Below are 19408 nucleotides of genomic sequence, written 5' to 3'. Positions count from 1 at the left end.
CAGGCCCGAGATTTCTACTTCGATTGACTTAAAAACTTGACAAAACATTCTTGAAATGTTTCATTATAATAAAATACAAAAAATGGACTCCCTGGAGTAATTAATTGTTTCCATTGATTTTATAGATCGAATAATCAAGTAATCGATTAATAACCCATATAATATTTAATCGAATAACTCGAAACCTCCAATAATCAACCAAGTAATCGATTAAGAAAAATTTAATCGATTAGTTTGAAAATTATATTTGATTAATCAATAATAATGTAACTGGAAAAATGAACTTTGCCGGCCCCCTAAAATTGTTACGAGTACACGTCAAAATTAAGTAGATATTAACAAAAGAGAAAGTAAACAAAGAGAAACTCTCATTGGTTTATGTGACCTTATGAAATGTTGACGACGATGATAATTTTTCAAAAGGGCGTATAAGCAAGTTTCTCTTTGATCACTCTCTCTTTCGATTATTGTGATGTGATTAAAAAGATTTTCTTTGATATCACTATTCTGTTTGAAAGTCGAAAGTTTCGGGTATCATTTCATGCAAAGAGTTGAGTGATAAACGTGGAAACCGCTTGGTAATTAATAGAAGAAAAAGTAAACAAAGAGAAACTCTCACTTGCTTATACGCCCTTTTGAGAAATTAACCGAGAAATTATCATTTTACACATTGTGAGTGGTAACTAAGGACCACAATTTTCAGAAATACAAGAATTCTAATGTTTTATTATACGAATATAACCTCTGTAAATTGCTCCGAATCACCGAGGAGAAGGTGACAGTAGTTTTCCCCGTATCTGAATCCGAGGAGTAAGAACTCATAATAAATGGGCTAAAGTGGAACTTATGGAGTTGACTTAGGACTGCTATCGACAAGGGGCAGATCACTTGAAAAAACGCACATTTGCTTTGGTGCATCGTTCTACTAATAAATCATCTATTTCGAGAAAAATCTCATTAGTTTTTTTGTGAAATGCTTTGGATTCTGAAAAGAACTGAAAGGTTACCATTTCTCCAACTTTTAACACAGTTGATAATTAATTCCACGAACAAATCTCCTAACAAATTTCGTTTATTCCTGGTTCATTCAATGCAATGCAAAGGTTATTTGTGAAAGGTTTTTCTTTTTACGTGATTTTGTTTCCACATTTTTTCCAAAAAACAAGCGGCTACTAAAATAACAACATATAGAATTTTGATATTGATTACTTCATTTTTCATTTTTCGGGCCGATGAAATGTGTTTTTCGGTTACTCGCACACAAACGACCAGCACCTGAATGATGTAATCGCGAGATTCATTTCAGGCTTTCAGAAGGTGGTATTTTCTACAATATTGAACGCTAGTTTGGTACGAATTTCGCATTGTGAAAATTGCACAAAGCAAATCAAATTATTCTAGCTTTGCACTAAACTGATGGTTTTTGCCTTAGATTTGCAAGAAGTAATCTTAACAGTTCTTTAGATAACATTTAGAGCCGTTAGAACGGTTGATTTTGTATAATGTTCTCCATTGTTGTCCTTTTTTGCGATGCAAACGACCAGCAGCAGGTTGACGCTCGAACTACTCACAGTGCGAATTGATTCCAAACGGAAAAGATTTTGATTAGAAGCGTTCTTTTTACGTGACTTCGTTTGTAGCTTCTTCACAGATGGGTGGTTGCAACGGCCACAAATATAGCAACGTATAGAGTTTTGGTGTTGATTATTTCATTCGAATTTGCATATTTCAGTGAAAGAAACTATCAACATGCTGTACGGGATTCAAATTGTGAATTCTCTACGATATTAATCACAGTTTGAAACATTGATTTTGTATAATGTTCCCCATCGTTGTCCACTTTTTGTTTTTTTCTCCAATGCAAACGACCAGCAGCTGGATAACGCAATCGTTCGAACTACTCACAGTGCCGATTGATTCCAAACTGAACCTTTTTATGTGATTTCGCGGTCACAAAAATTGCAAGGTGTAGAATTTTGATGTCGATTATCTCAAATTGCGGAATTCTCTACGATATTAGACACTGTTCGGAACATTTTTCTCGAACGCGATGCAACCAAATGTTAGCTTTATTTACGCTTGTTTGGTGCGAAAAGTGCACAAAGCTAATCAAATTATTCTAGATTTGCACTAAACTGATGATTTTTGCCTTCGATTTCCGAAGAAGTAATCTTAATAGTTTTTCAGACGACATTTAGAGCCATTAGAACGTCTGATTTAGTATAATGTTTCCGATTGTAGTCAACTTTTCGTTGTCTTTTTCTCCAATGGAAACGACCAGCAGCAGGATGACACAATCGCTTTTGTTTGAAGCGAAACTCACACTGCAACCGTCCATCAGCAGGTAAGCAGAGAAGAACTAGTTTTTTTTTCTGCGTTTAGACTTGAGGAACGGAGCCTCATATTTGTCATTGACTGAAGCACCAGTTGAATTATGCCTGGTATAGTTTCTTTGTCTTTGCGTAGATGGCAGCCTGCGCACCCGATGTGTCTCCGTTCATGGATTATCATAGACTGAAGCTAACAAACGTTCAACAGGGTCTATTTATCGGTTCGGTTGATTTTGATGTTTTGTTTGGACATATTTTTTCACTATTTAAACAATGTTTGTGTAATAAACGTGGTATTAACAACAATCTTGTACTTTCTTCCAAAAAGGAAAAAAGTTATTAGGAAATTAAATCTGAAAACTTTCGTGTGAAATTGTTAACTATACTGTAACCTTTCGTTCCCGTTTTCCGTTATTGTGAAAGGTGAAGGCGAAGTCATCAACTGACACGGTCTTGTAAATTTACTTCTAATCAAATGTTGAATTATATGAAGAAGTGATGAAGTTTTGAAGGTTGCATACGTCGTCTCATTTTCAACAATTTGCACTAATCGAGTTTTCGAATGATTGCGTAATGGTTCTTTATGGGAAAGGCTAAAACAGGTTGACTGGATTCCATCTAACTGATATGAATCAACCAAACACCTTTTTCTCCGCTGTATTTCCATTGCCGTCTCTGTAAAATAAATTAGGTTTCAGAATTAATCCAAAATAAAATTCTCAGCATGAAAAGTTGATTATCTCTACGCTCCTTTTTTTGCATTTACATATATTTGTATGGAAATGCAACGGTTGAGTTGAAGCATCAGCACATTTTCTCACATTCTCAGAACCGATACGATCTGTAGCGAAAGGAAAAATAAGAAAATAAGAGTACCTATTTGGCCTGGTTTTGCATTGTGCAGAATAAAACACTGCAGTCGATTTATTCAGATCAGAGACGTCGAAGCATTCATCGGTGTTACGGTTGATTGAAATCCTCTTCAGATCGATTCCCGATCTTGATTGACATTTTTTTTTCAAATTACTTCCACTATCAATGAACGTATGTACAAAGTATACATGAAATGGAAGTTTTTTTTTACTTGCAAGCGGCTAAAGATAACACAACCGTTTATTCCGATATACGTCCCGACGTCTGTTAATGGATCGAGGAATTTTGCTTTTCTCTCACAGAGGTGCCACATCTGGCATGTACGTTTTCCCAATTGTGACAACCGTGAGCAGCATATGCTAGTGAACGTCCGCAGATTTGTGTTTACATGCAGATTCTATGCTCCCTTCAAATCCCTCCCTGCTCTGTCGTGTACTCATATATATATATATATATATATAGTGTACACATTGTACGTTGGAAACAAAACGGCATAACTCTTCCGTACCCCTCGTTTGTGGTTACAGTGTTAGAAGGCGGGGGGGGGTTCTTGCTTGCTTGCTCGAACGGTCTATCCAGGGCGGGTGGTTTGGGCAATATCATACTAACAATAACACCGATGGAACGTGGATGATGCGCAGCTGGCAGACCTAGAAACGGAATGGAACGCCAATGGAAAGAATCTACCTGCGGTTCTGTTGGATTTCCAATAGAAAGTCTCGCAGAAATGACAGGTGGATTTGAATGACATTTTAATATGTATGTAAAAATTTCTCTGGATCGTATCATTTGACTTTTTTGTGTCTATTCGAATTCATGAAGGCATCAATTATTTAAATTTATGTTGAATTCCGTTAAAATAATATCGTTTTTGTTCGATGGCAAATCTAACCTAGTTAAAGCTTGCTTCAAATAGAATTGGAACAAAGACAATTGCCTGTATTTCAGTTATTTATTATTGTATTCAAGATCTTTTTTTATACAAATGTAGCGTATTCTTCATACTTTTAAGATTAAATACGGATAAAATTATTCGTCACGGTTTTGAAAGAATTCTCGAATTTTTCCTGTAACACGGCTCATTAGGCGGCGCACACCTTCTTCGTCCATCGTTTTAGCTATCTTATTCCACCAGGTCGTCATCTGATTGATGTCTTTGACAACGTTTCCCTTTGCCTTGAGTCTCCTCTTCATGATTGCCCAGTATTTCTCAATAGGGCGGAACTGGGGGCAGTTGAGTAGGTTAAGGTTTTTTGGAACAAACTGGACCACTTTCTCTGCATACCATTCTTAAACGGCTTTGCTGTAATGACAGCTTGCTAAATCTGGCCAAAACATTACAGGATGGTCGTGGGATCGAATGAACGGCAAAATTCGTTTTTGGAGACACTCTTTTTGGTATACTTCCGATGTCATTGTCTTATTTGTAACGAAAACTTTCGTTTTTTTGCCACAGCTGCAAATGCCCTGCCAAATCATAAATTTTATAGCAAATTTGTCGGCAAAAACAAATTTAAATTTGGCTGGAACATCCCCCCGAGCCGTTGCCAAGTAAAATTTTTGACCTGGGATTTGACCGAAGTCAGCCTTGACACAGGTTTCATCGTCCATCAGAAGACACCCGTTGAACTTGGTCAGCACCTGGTCATATAGTTTCCGAGCACGAATTTTGACCACACTATTCTGTTTCATGGTCCGATTTGGCTGTTTGCTATCTCGATACGACTTGATTCCTTCCCGGAGTCGAGTTCTCCTCACGGTACTATGGGCAGCACCGAATCTTCTGACCAAATCACGGTCCGACAGATTAGGATTCCTCTTAATCGTCTTCAAAATCTTACCACGCAATTTCCGGTCGTCAGTTCGACTCCGACGATCGGCTTGAGGCTTCCGAATCGTCGTCAATGTTTTCTTATACCGTTTGATAACGCGCCATACGGTATTTCTGGGCAATTTCAGCTGTTTAGCTAGCCTAGATGCAGACCAATGGATTTTCCAAATAACTGTGCACAATTTTTTTTCCTTCTTTCGGCTTCCATGTTGATTGTTTACAAAGTACAGTCGATTTTCGGAATGTCAAAAATCATACGTGAAGCTGACAAAATTCCCGACACGTGGGCGCCAAGAGCTTCCAAATCCGTCCACCAGGAGCGCCACAATATGAGCAAAAGTTTGTTCCAATTCTAAATGAAGCAAGCTTTACCATTCTGACTGGTGACTGGACCTTTTGTTAGGATTCAGTTTCACCACCGTTAAGCAGAAATTTGAGTTATTTTCGATCCTAATTCTTATGTCGAATTTGCTCAAACTCCCATTCCTGAGTGTGAACCAAACTAAAACGAAAATTGTTTGTTTGAAGAAACCAACCTGGGCCAGTCCATCAATGTAGCGTTTGTCTTCAGAGAATTCCAGTAGGAATGAATGTCTTATTGAAATAATAATTGTCCGTTAGAAGAAGAGCTGAAACTTTAAACCTCTGACACTGTGACGATGATACAGCATTTGATTTCGGACCGTACTGTTCTTTGATCCACGGAAGTCACCAATCCAAACAAACACCTAGACCAGCTAGAAGGATACTAGGTCAGATGCACGTTTTTATGCTCGTCGGCCACGTCCGAAGAAAAAAATAATACCGGGAAAGAATTAATATACCGGTCGGTCGATTCTGGTATTTGATACGAGATCTGCGGTGAAATTGCTCTCGTCTTGTGAACAGAATTACCGGATTTTTTTCGCTTGGAGAAGCATAAAACTCGTAGCTCCCGGATGCGGTTGGTAATCATGTAAGTTTTTGCTTCCCTTGGCCCACAACCGTTCATTTCGATCTTTCGAGCTGTAAAGTCGCTGAACCGATGTTGCTTCTCCATTTTTCTTTTTATGGTAGAGCCCTTTTTTAAAGTAAATATTGAGAAATTTTTCGAATATATTATTACATTTTCTTCGAGAAATATGGTATTTAATTGCATTAAGTCCTGAGAACAGTAGGTCGCGTATAAAAATTGAATCGACCACTCGGGAACTTTGCGTATGTGTTTAGGAACCTCTTTGAATCGATTTAAGTTCTCTTCTCTCCTCTTCTTTTTCCGAACGCTACCAGAAAACGAACGCATTGAAAAGACTGTGGTTCACAGAAAAATATGTACTAATCGTATCTAAACTAAATTATATAGACTTCGTCACTGTAGATTTATGATATTTATGAGATATTCTATGAACAAGTAGAGGTGTACCAATCCAAATGTTGCAATTTTCAGCAGTTCTTCAGTCCGAATAAAATACACCTCGAGCGAATATTATCAACAAAATTTCAAAGACATTGTCAGATGCAGGGTTGCGAACGGTACTGGAGAATGACACGAAACATCAGACAGTCAAACCGCACAAATGACAGCAGTCGCCGATTGTACTTCGCCGTGAAGTATCAGATGAAAAATGTCATAGGTCTCATGACATTTTCTCTCGTGAATGTCGCCGTTTGCTCTCATCGACAGCTGTTCTACTCTTTTCAATCTGAGAATGGCTAGCCACAATAAACAGTCGCTCCTTCCAAATTTAACAACTTTCGAGAGATAGTCGCCAACAAGGCTCAACTCTGAAATTCGTTTTATGTCGATTCTCATGAGGTGTAGGGGGGCATGCACAAGAACGTCTTGCTTCCCATTGCAGACGGTTTTTTTCTGTATCCTTACGTGTTTTGTTTCTCTGCACTCCCGTTGAAAGGGAGCGGTTCAGTGAGAAAAGCAATGTAAATGCTTTGACTTCAAGAACTTGGATGGTGGGTTCGTTTTGGCAGTTCGGGTGATTTGGTTTTATTTCCAGTTGATTGATTTACTCCAATGCACATTTTCGATCAAACAATTAAACCCCCTTCAGCATAAAGCAGAATTGTAGAAGTAACAGAAGTGCAAAATCTATTGTCTTTGCTGTAAGATTTCTTGCCTTTGCGTCATACTAGAAAGGCAAAAGCTGCGCTCCTGATACTTCGTGTATGAAATTTCAGTAAATAGTTGTAATATTTTTGAAACATCTGCATGAACAAGCTTTGTGATTGAATTTTTTCAAAACTGAAATTGAACCGGTAATGAAAACCATGCCGTTCGCACCTAATTCATCGCCACAAATCGGTCACAGGGGATATGACAGTCTAGTTATGAAAATGTCATGACATTTTGAGCTCGTGACATTCTCGAATCCCGTGACCGAAAATGAACAAAGCAACTACTTATCCAGTATGTAAGTACACTACCACAAAGCAAACGCGGTGGCTTTGACTGCTGTGAGAGAGTGCGACAGAATTAACTTCTCTCAATAATGCTGTCGTGTGTCGTGGCACTCATGATTGCGCCAAGCTCTCGTGTCATTGCGTGTTGGCTACTGTTGAACGTAGCAGCTGCGCGTATCATTTGCAGTGACTGTCTTATGCTTGGCGACAGTTTAAAAAAATGTCAAATTTTCGCACCCTTGGTCAGATGGATTGTTTGATATTCATCACCGTTTTTTCAAGGAAAATTGATTTTAATGTGGAACACATTTTTGTTTTCTATATAGGGGTGCAAATTAGAAACTCAAGAAAAATACACGTAGAAATGTGGTCAGGTTTTGAACAATTACAGCTCCGTCAATTTTGTATCAATTATTAATATTATGTCACCATTTGATTGGAAATATTTCTATGTTTTGATTTGATTGTATCAAGCCACGTATTTTTAATTGTATATCATTGAAGTGTTGATTAATAGCTTACAGTGGCCTATTTTGTCTGCAAAAAATCTCCGGCATATCGAATTTCCCTGCCATAGACGAAGGTTTTGAAGGAGTGAGCGATATATCGAAGGGAAAGCATCGCTGTGATTGGTCAATCGATGCAAAAGCGAAGCTGTTGGAAGCATGCGAATCTATAAATAGAAGCGAAATTATAGCTAACGTTTCAGTCCTACGCGTAGCATGCTAGAGGTAGGTTGTTGCTAGACAGCAAGACAAAAAGTGCCATAAAACGATTTGAAGCTTTAATTGATATGCTCTGATCTTGTGTTATGCGAGTCGGATGAAATTCCTTGCTATGTCGTTTTCGCCTGAGAAATTTGCAACTACCCCAGGGTAAACCTTGAGTGCTTAAGATTAATTTCTAATTTTTATAAGATGAACTCGATTAATGATGAGAAAAAGTTTATCGCTTCAACCGAAATCGCTGAATGGTAGAGAAACTTAACGCTATAAAAATAACTGCTTGCTTACAAAACTTGGCTTGGTGAAGAGAAACTTCAATAACGATATCCGTATCGCAAGTATGTACCAACATATAATTGCTTACATTTGGGTTATGTAATGTAATTTTGTCGGCTTTAAAACAGATACAAATCACGAGAGAATCTAAATTCTGGGTTCGCGTGTTCGGTATTGGTTCCTAATAAAGATCAATCTAAGCCGACTCTCGTGCATTTGCGGACTCAAAAGTGTGACGATTAATTAAAATGGCCGATCATTAGAAATTTTGGTTGCCTTGTTCCACATCAATGGCTCGAACAATCTCATGGGGCTGATCCTTGTAGTTTTTTTTTCAAAAATTGTTTTATTTGGGCCAGTTTCTCTTTGGCTTAAAGTGGTCGTTAAAAAATAAAAATACTTATTTTATGCTGGATCTCGTTGTCTTTTTCTTTCTTAGAGGAGAAGCGTTTTCATTGGTATCCAGTGGATGAAATGGGTTGTTTGGGGTTGGTCTGGAGGAAGCGCGTGGTGTAGATGCCTTCTTGTTCAGTTTTCCACATGGCTCCTCATGGGGACACCGTTCTTCTTCTATAGCATTATTATTCTGGTATGTTGCACTTGATGTTTTCATGCTCCACGTGGGGTAAAAGGGTAAGTTAGGGACCCAATTGAAAATTAAGTTTGTCTCTAACACAATTTTTGAGCTCAAACAAAAAAGGAAAAGTTTGGAGATGCCCTAATAATGAACTACACTGAAATTGTCTATGGGATCCTTTTTGTCTTTCTCATATAGAAAGGTTATGCAATCACTGTGAAAACCGACTGGGGGAAAAGTGCAAAAAAAAAATAAAATAAATGCACTAACTTTTCTCAGAGACGGCTGAACTGTTTCTCGCGAACTTTGATTCAAATGAAAGGTATAATTGCCCCATGCAAAGCTCCTGAATTTTATTTGGATTTGACTTCTAGTTCCGGTATTACAGTGTGGAAAAATCCTATTTCAAGTCACTTCCTCACATTTCTCAAACAATACTCCCAAATTTCATTAGGATCGGACTTCCGGTTCCGGAATTATGGGGTAAAATATGTTAAAAATTTGATACCGTCACTAAAAGCGGCAAAACAGAGAACGTAAATTTTTTTCTAATCTAGTCTCGAAGCTACTCCAATTGGTAGCTATTATCAGTAGACAGCCAAACAAATCGATTTCGGCTATCCTGATTCTTGATTTCCGATTCCGGAAACACCGGAAATACTGGTTCTATATTCCAAAATGGATCTCACTCACTTATCTCAATTATGGCTTGACCGATTTGCACAAACTCAGATTAAAATGTAAGGTCTTGTAGTCCTATATTCATTTCCAAAATTTCGTCCGGATTCGACTTGCGGTTCCGGAATTACAGGGTGAAGATTGCTAAAATACCGTCACTAAAAGCTGTGAAGTACGTAAAATAGTGTCTAAACTCGCCTCAAAACTATTCCAATCGGTAGTCATTGTCAGTAGACGGACAAAAAAAACAATTTCGGCCTTCCTGGTTGTCGGTTTTCGATGGACGACCGAAAATTGTAGCCATACACTCAAAAATGGATCCCAGCCCAGGTTTTTTCTATATGTTGAATGACAAATATCTCATATTTATTCATTCTTATTATTCATATTATTTCCCCGATAGCATCCATCAGATTGCACGCAACCTTCTCGAACAGTTTGATAGTCCCACGACAAAAGAGCCTAACTGCAAATGAGAGCCGTTGTTCTTTTTTTACTTTTTCTTTTGATTATTACGGAGTCATTACTGCAATTTCTCGAAAGTTTCAAATATAAATCGAAAGCTTGTGGTGTTACCTTGGAAGTTTTGTGAAGAGTGTGAACATTTGCAGTTAGGCCCTATTGTCGTGGGACTGTCGAGTTGTCATTTCCACGATCCAAGACCCTTTTCACTGTCCGCTGGGATACTCCTGTGGTCTTTTGTCACTTTGTCGTGATCTGTCAATCTTAGTTAATTGTTTTCTTTTAAATACAGCCTACCATGCACTATGGTCCGAAACGGGAAATTAGCGTGACAAAAATATTTTCACTATTAAATATTAGTTTTTTGTAGTTGGTGTGTTCACAAAAGTTGTTTGTAATCAAATGGCGCTCCTTTTGATGAAAAAAGTTACTGGGGTAGTCCTCATTTATATTGAAATCTGAAATCTATCTTTCTTAATTGAACTCAAAAATGATTTTGTTGTACAATGAAGTTGTAGAAAATTTTATTTTGAGCAACTTTGATGAAAAAAGTACCTCTCTAGCTTTTCATTTGATCGAGATACATCAATTTTCCCGAGGAGAAGTAGGGTGGCTCCTGAAAAATCACTTTTTTTTGTTCTAACTTTTTTGTGAAACGTTTTATGGAAAAGTTGTCCTCAGAAGAGTTGTTGAACTAATCATTGCGCACAATTTTGCTCAACCAAGCTTTTTCATATGAGCTACCAGTAAAAAGTTATGATTGTTTTGGCATTAAAAATGCCTTACTCTTCACTATATGGGGCCGGGTGTCAATTAAATGTTTCAAAAATAGTCGCGTAACCTTTTTGTGTCATAATTTTGAACGTTAATAACTCGGTCATTTGTTGATGGATTGTTATAATTTAACAACCAATCGATTCGGAAACTTTTAACTTAAACATGTATGATGACGTCTTTTCAGTAATTCAATAGCATACTATTGAAAAAATGGTTGGAATCGACCTATGTTTTCATCTACCAATCCCTGTTGTACAAAATGACGTCAACTTATTGTTCGGCATAGGAGGCTTTGCGTCATGCATAAAAACACCGTATCGTTATGCGTAGTATGAATAGAAATCTATAAATATAGGCTGCACAATATTTCTTTCCCTAGTTGATGTTTGACTGTGAATGAAACAAGTAGCTCGTCCAGTGAGCTGATGACTGGATTGTATATGCGTTCACTCGCTGGATTGTCGCTTTTGCATTATGTGTTGGTGAAATTTCCTGTTGTCTGCGGAACACCGTGTTCGCTTGAGTATCTTATATTTCATTTAGCTATTGAAGAACCGAATCAGCGTGGTTACCGATTCTTTTGAAATATCCCATGTATTTAGCAAATTTTTGATCGATTTTGCTATTAAAAATGCCTTACACTTCGCTTTCCGAGGCTGGGTGTCAATTTAAAACATGCAAAACTAATCGCGTAACATTTTTCTGTCATAATTTTGAACGCTTATAACTCAGTCATTTGTTGATGGTTTTATATAATTCAACAACCAATCGATACGTAAACATTTAACATAAACTTATGAGCTAACTTCATTTGAACATTTCAATTGCATACCATTGAAAAATGGGTTTGAATTGAGTATTTTATTTTGGTTCTCTGATAACTATCAGGCAAATTTATAATTATCGGCGATAGATTTTTCGGATCTAATTTGCAGCGCTTGTTCCTAGAGGATTTGTTGATGGATTTTCCTCATTTAAATAATTCGAAATCTTCAATATTGTACGCTTAAAAATGTTTTAACTTGTCAACGGATCGGTTGCATACTTAAATCTCCATTCCCATACGAACAAAACGATGGAGCGCAAATGGATTCAGTATAAAGTGACTGAACAAGTTGTTGTCCCACCAGGAATAAAACGCTTCAAAAGATTCAGAATTAAATTCGGAAACTTATCTAAAAGCGGCCTCCTCGGTTTAGTAATATAAAAGAGTTCTACAGACTCACATATACAGTACAATTAGAACTCAAGATAAGTTTACCTGCGATTTTACATGTATCGTTTGAATAGGAACCCTCGTAGAATTTGGTTAACCGCCAGTTTCAGTTCAATTATTATTTGCTTCAAAACAATAAGAGTCTGATGGCTACACACGTTGTAACTATGACAATGTTCATTCATGTGTTAATAACATCAAGTTACAATATGAACAAAATTCCGGAACGACCATTATTAGGTTAAAACTGGGAGTAAATAAACAATATAAATCAAATTAATAAGTTTGTACGTTTCTCGAAAATTATCATCATAAAATAAAATAGTTTTATTTCTTCATGTTTAAATCTTTAGGTTGTTTATATCCAAAATTGAGCTTTCAAGTATGTTTGAAGTGTTGTGAAGTTTAGTGTATCATCATCATTATCTTCTTTATTTTTGTATTTATTATGAAGACCGTTTCATTTTTAATGTTATTGTGCTCGGTTGTGTCTTGAATACAACCTTCTATTTTTTTTTTTCATCAAAAACTAGTCAAGCTTCAAATATCAATATTCATTAGATGCCAGATCGTTAAAAATGTATCCTATGCGGTTCCTGAAAGGGCATAATATAAGTAAAAATTTAAGAGAAAATTGGAAGGGCGTTATTTCTTTAACTTATTTATATTAGTTTTAAAAATACCTTCAAAAAATTCAAAAACATTGCATAAATCTTGAACGCCTTCACGTATCAACATACTTTCTTCAGCAAAATAATAGTAACAAATTAGTGCTTGCTGAAGAAAGGTTTAGGATGATCCTAGAACAAATCAAGATTTAAAAAAAATATTTCGAAATCTGAATGAGATAGAAAAAAACGTGCTTAATCCACCTAGCAGTGAGATGATACCTTTTTTCATCAATCAGCATGTATTTTTTGCATGAATATTCTTCGGTGTTTCAGTTTTAATGATATTATTCTAATGTCCGTTGTTTTAAGTGGCAATTTGAGATTTTAATAACTAATTGCTCTGTAATGTCGAAACTGCAAATCGGATCGAATTTTAATCTAAAAGTGTAACAATCGATTAAACATTCCATGATATGTAGAAGTAATTTCCACTTTAGAGTTTAGGGTAATTTAAGGTACTTCCAGAACCGGTATTCAGGAACCAGCATAACCCAAACCGATTCGTATGGCCATATGACGAATAAATTGCAATATTTTTGAGTCCAACTTTAAAGCTTTTCGGGATTGTCATCTTCTATATCGCTTAGAATTTTAAAAATTCATCCTCTTACAATTCCAGAATCGGAAGTCAGAATTGGATAAAATTGGATTTATTTTAATTTGAATTTTTGTTTTTAAAATTCGATTTGGCTTGTTTTGAGTTTTGAGGCGATTCGATACTGGAACCGGAATTCGAAATTCGGTGTAGCCGAAGTCAGAAAAATTCACCTGAGTAGCTGTATAGTTTACATTTGTTTTAAAATGTTTGAAAATCAATGTAGACATCTTCGAGGAATCGTAGTGCGAATTAAATTTTTGGGTGCCTTCCGAAACGAAAACTGAATACAACCAAAAATGAAATAAGTTTATTTGGTTTATCGACTATCCAAATCTGCTAACCCGATAAACCTGATTAATTTTTGTGAAATAGACATTTTTATACTAATCACACTGTATCCCTGAAACCGGAAGTTGGATCTGAATGAAAAGCAAGATGTCTTATAGAATCCAAATACTTTTCATTTGAATCTTAGATAATTCTTAGACTTCATTTGAATCTTAAAACGGTTCAGCCATTTACTAGAAAAATGAGTTACACAATTTTAATTTCGTTTCACATGTCCTCCTGTAGCTCCGGAACCAGAGGTCGGAACCAAACGTAATTCAGGAACCTTGTTTGGGAGCATACGACTTTTCAAATAAATCTGAGTTTGTAGAAAAAGGTTGAGTCATCTCCGAGAAAATTAAGTGAAATTATTTGTCACACACGCATTTGCTGATCTCGACGAACTGATTCGAATGGTATATCGCTGTTATGTTCTTCCAGCATTTATTACTGTAAGTAGCTTAAATCAATATAATTATAGAATTACTTTCAACTCGAAAATGCTGCCATCATCTGGTTTACATATGGCATATTCGAACGATTATGTTGCCAAAAACGAACCGTGCTAAAATCGGTCTGAGGCAAAATATCATGCTGTACACAGTCTTTTGGGTACTTAGAAACAAATGTATGTGACAGTATAAAAAATCGTGTTTTATGTTGCTCGCAAGCATTTCTTTGCTAGACAGTGCTCAAAACTTCTACTGCTGGAATAGGGGAAAAAGTCGCTTACACAAAAATTTCGATATCTCCGTTAAAAATGGACGGATTTTAACAATCTATGGCTTCTTGGATAGGTAATATTTATAAAAAAAGGTTAAAAGGTAAAACGCAAAATTTCAATTTTTAATAAATTTCTTCATTATCGCCTTCAAAGTACTCTCCTCCTGCGGCAATACATGCATGCCAACGCTTGATCCAATTTTCCATTCAAGTTTTATAGGCCGCCGAAGGTATGGCCTTTAGTTCACGCAACGAATTCTCTTTTATGGTCTCTATGGTCTCAAAACGCGTTCCCCGCTATGGCAATTTGAGTCTGGGGAAGAGGAAAAAGTCACACGGGGCCATATCTGGAAAGTACGGTGCTTGGTTGATGATATTGGTTGAGTTTTTGGCCAAGAACTGCGACACAACCAACGCTGTGTGAGCCGGCGCATTATCGTGAAATTCAGCTTTTTTTTCACCAGCCGAGAAGCGACGCGTTTCAAACCCAAAACATCAGTTAAATTGTGTTCGGCTGATCCATAAGAGATGCCCAACAACACAGCAATCTCTCTAATCGGTACAGAACGATTTTGCAACACGATTTGCTTCGCCGATTCAATGTTTTCTTCAGTAACAGATGTTGTTGGGCGGCCAGGGATCTCATCATGATCCAAGCTTGTACGATCACCTTTGAAGCGTTTATACCACTCGTATGCCTGTGTTTTTCCTAGACACGATTCACCAAAGGCCTTTTCTAACATTTTCAACGTTTCGGAACACTTAAATCCATTTGCAACACAAAATTTGATGCACGCACGTTGTTCTAAATTTTTATCCATTATAAAAATCGCCACACGAAAATTTTTCAACTTCTTTGTATAGACGCCAAACAAAAACTAATCGTACGATATGCGTCAAAATTTTACAGAATGTGTGTAAAAGTGTTGCCAACGTTGAGAAAATAAAAGTTTACCGATTGGACAAGCGTGGGAATTTTAAAATGAAAATTCCGGTTCTTTTTTGATCATAAAGTATTTGGTATAAAAGATTCTTTAATTTTACGGTTTTCTTCTACGTGGATTTCCGAAGTTTCGTGTTTTTTACGTGAATTTCCGAAGTTACGCGGCTTTTTACTCGAAACGTCAATTCTTACGAACATGGCCAACAAACTTTCTAGAGGCTGCACATAGTACAATGAACATGTGGATGCGTATCAATTAAAGACACCGCTGACGCCTCCCCTACTTGTACGAAACTTTTGAAAAAAAAATTAGAGGGTTGTATTCAAGACACAACCGAGCACAATAACATTAAAAATGAAACGGTCTTCATAATAAATACAAAAATAAAGAAGATAATGGTGATGATACACTAAACTTCACAACACTTCAAATATACTTGAAAGCTCAATTTTGGATATAAACAACCTAAAGATTTAAACCTGAAGAAATAAAACTATTTTATTTTATGATGATAATTTTCGAGAAACGTGCAAACTTATTAATTTGATTTATATTGTTTATTTACCCCCAGTTTTAACCTAATAATGGTCGTTCCGGAATTTTGTTCATATTGTAACTTGATGTTATTAACACATGAATGAACATTGTCATAGTTACAACGTGTGTAGCCATCAGACTCTTATTGTTTTGAAGCAAATAATAATTGAACTGAAACTGGCGGTTAACCAAATTCTACGAGGGTTCCTATTCAAACGATACATGTAAAATCGCAGGTAAACTTATCTTGAGTTCTAATTGTACTGTATATGTGAGTCTGTAGAACTCTTTTATATTACTAAACCGAGGAGGCCGCTTTTAGATAAGTTTCCGAATTTAATTCTGAATCTTTTGAAGCGTTTTATTCCTGGTGGGACAACAACTTGTTCAGTCACTTTATACTGAATCCATTTGCGCTCCATCGTTTTGTTCGTATGGGAATGGAGATTTAAGTATGCAACCGATCAGTCGGTGTTGAACAGTCGTTCGCACCGCACGCGTATAGCTCTTGGCTCCTGGAATTTTTTTCTGGCTACCTAGAGTTTCATTGATTCAAGGCTTCAGTCTTTTTCAAGGCTACCTGAATCACTAACTAAGTGACTAAGTGATACAAAGAGTGATATTAGAGTGACTAAGTGATACAAAGAGTGATATTAGAGTGACTAAGAAATTAATCAGCCTTTTTTAAGGCTAGCTAGGAGTCTAATCGAAGACTAATTTAGCCTAGTTAATTTAATTTAAAATTTCATTAATTTCAAAAATGCCTGCGTCCAACCGGAAAGGCAACAAGCCTAAGGCTAAAAATAATTCAATACGGAATAAATCACAATCCGTTATTCAACATTTTTCTAATAACATTCACGATCTTATAGAATCTGAATGTAAAAATAAAAGACAACGGACGGATTTCCCTTCCGTTGATCCTATGCCGTCTAACAATATTTACGAGATTCTTCCTGAATCCGATTGTAGCGACATAGAAGAAAATTCTTCAAAAATTCCCAAAATGGACGCTTGTCGTTCTGGGAAGAAACATCAATCTATGCCACCAGTGACGGTGATGATTTCCGACTTCAAAGCATTCCGTACTGAGCTTTCTACTTTTCTCCCGGAAGTAAAAGTCTCATTTCAAATCGGACGAAGAGGAGAATGTCGAGTCTTGGTGGATGGATTGGAAGATTACGAACGTCTTATTCGATATTTGTCCGAAAAACTTCATAAATTTTATTCATATGATATAAAATCAGACAGACCCTTCAAGGCTGTCTTGAAAGGATTATCAAATGATCAAAGTATTGATGAAATTAAAAATGAACTAAAAGAATTGCTTGGTTTTGCCCCTTCCCAAGTAATACTTATGAAAAAAAGAGCGAATGGTACTTCTAAACCACGCTCTGGAATTTCCCATGAACTTTACCTAATACACTTCAATCGAAGTGATGTAAACAATTTGAAAACTTTAGAAAAAGTACGTTTCATTTCCCACATTAAAATTCATTGGGAACATTATAAACGGCATAATCGTATTGCTAACTTAACGCAATGTCGTCGTTGCCAAGGCTTCGGTCATGGAACCAAAAATTGTCATATGGATATACGGTGTTTGAATTGTGGTAAATCGCATTCGAAAGACGTTTGTCCAATGAATGAAACCACTGATAAATTTTCATGTTCAAATTGCAATGGAAATCATAAATCCAATTAATTGAAATGTCCTGTCAGGGAAAAAATTTTAAACGCTCGTTCGCTTAGACAACAAGTCAAATCAACGACCTTAAATTTACAGAATATACCTGAAAATTCTTCTAAGGCACCTGCCAATTCGTCTTCTAACGAAAACAATTTATTGACAGGTAGATCGACCTCGTCATCATCTTCTTCTAATGTCAGTTATGCTGGTATATTAGGTAGAAATCTATCTCCTATTTCTTCTAATGTAAATAATCAAAACACAGGACCGCCTTGCAGTTCTTCTTCTAACGAAAACAATTTATTAATAGGTAGACCGGCCAAATCATCTTCTTCTAATGGCAGTCTACCTACAAATATTCCTTCAATGCCATTCGCTTCTTTAAATGAAGTCGATTTAGGCGATATAACTGAAAATAAAATGATCTACCTACAAGATCAACTTTTTCAAATGATCATCCAAATGAATTCGACATCATCACTTTTTGAAGCATTTCAAATCGGATGGAAATTTGCAAATAATATTATAATGAATTTAAAATTTAACAGTGATGTTAAATAATTATTTGAATATTTTAAATTGGAATGCTCGATCTTTGAAATCGAGTGAAGATGAATTTTATAATTTTCTCAAAGTTCACAAAATTCATATTGCCATTGTGACAGAAACTTTTCTTAAACCAAATGTAAAATTGAAAAGTAATCCACATTATGTGGTTCATCGATTTGACAGGTTTACTGGAATTGGTGGTGGAGTTGCCATTTTTGTCCAACGGCAAATTAAACATCGAATTTTACCTTCTTTCAATACTAAAGTTATTGAAAGCTTGGGAATCGAAGTTGAAACCATTCATGGAATTTATTTCATCGCTGGAGCATATTTGCCATTCCAATGCACCGGCGAACAATTAAATTTCTTTAAAGGCGATTTGCAAAAACTTACAAGATATCGATCGAAATTTTTCGTAATAGGGGACTTAAATGCTAAGCATGTCCAGTGGAATTGTAGGCAAAATAACAGTAATGGTAAAATACTTCATAATCAACTCTCAGCTGGTTACTTTACAGTTCTTCATCCCAGTAATCCTACTTGTTTCTCTTCCGTGAAAAACCCGTCTACAATTGATCTGGTTCTAACAGATCAAAGTCACATTTGTAGTGAACCGATTACTCATGCTGACTTTGACTCAGATCATCTTCCTGTAACATTCAGACTTTCCAACGAAGCTATAATTAATCCAATTAGTTCTATTTTCAACTATCATAGAGCTAATTGGTTGGATTACAGATCTCACATTGAAAATCATGTGGATCATGAAACTATTTTAGAAAATTCTGCGGACATCGACACAGCAATTGATAATTTGAATCATTATATTATCGAAGCTAGAAATCTTTCAGTTCCCAAAGCTCAAACTAAATTAAATTCTCCTATCATCGATGACAATCTTCAACTGCTCATTCGGTTGAAGAATGTTCGTCGACGACAATATCAACGTTCTCGTGATCCTGCTATGAAAAACATAGTTAAGGATTTACAAAAAGAAATTAAACATAGATTTACTCTTTTGCGAAATGAAAATTTCGCTAAAGAAGTTGAACAAATTAAACCATATTCTAAACCTTTCTGGAAACTTTCTAAGGTTCTTAAGAAACCTCAGAAACCAATTCCTGCTCTCAAGGAAGGAAATCAAATACTTCTTACAAATAATGAAAAAGCTCAAAAGCTAGCTCAGCAGTTCGAGAGTGTCCACAATTTTAATTTAAACGTTGTGAGTCC

At 36.2% G+C, this 19408-nt stretch overlaps 1 protein-coding gene and 1 long non-coding RNA gene across 7 annotated transcripts in view; one reads left to right on the top strand and one right to left on the bottom strand.

The window, feature by feature from the left end:
- The window catches only part of LOC131426895 (WSCD family member AAEL009094), a 116625-nt gene that overhangs the window by 58643 nt on the left and 38574 nt on the right, over positions 1 to 19408 (bottom strand). The gene's annotated exons all lie outside the window — the stretch shown is intronic.
- The window catches only part of LOC131426896 (uncharacterized), a 55221-nt gene that overhangs the window by 974 nt on the left and 34839 nt on the right, over positions 1 to 19408 (top strand). The gene's annotated exons all lie outside the window — the stretch shown is intronic.

The sequence above is a fragment of the Malaya genurostris genome, chromosome 2 (genome assembly GCF_030247185.1).
Source record: "Malaya genurostris strain Urasoe2022 chromosome 2, Malgen_1.1, whole genome shotgun sequence".
Taxonomy (NCBI): domain Eukaryota; kingdom Metazoa; phylum Arthropoda; class Insecta; order Diptera; family Culicidae; genus Malaya; species Malaya genurostris.
This window is presented reverse-complemented; position numbering and strand designations above follow the sequence as displayed.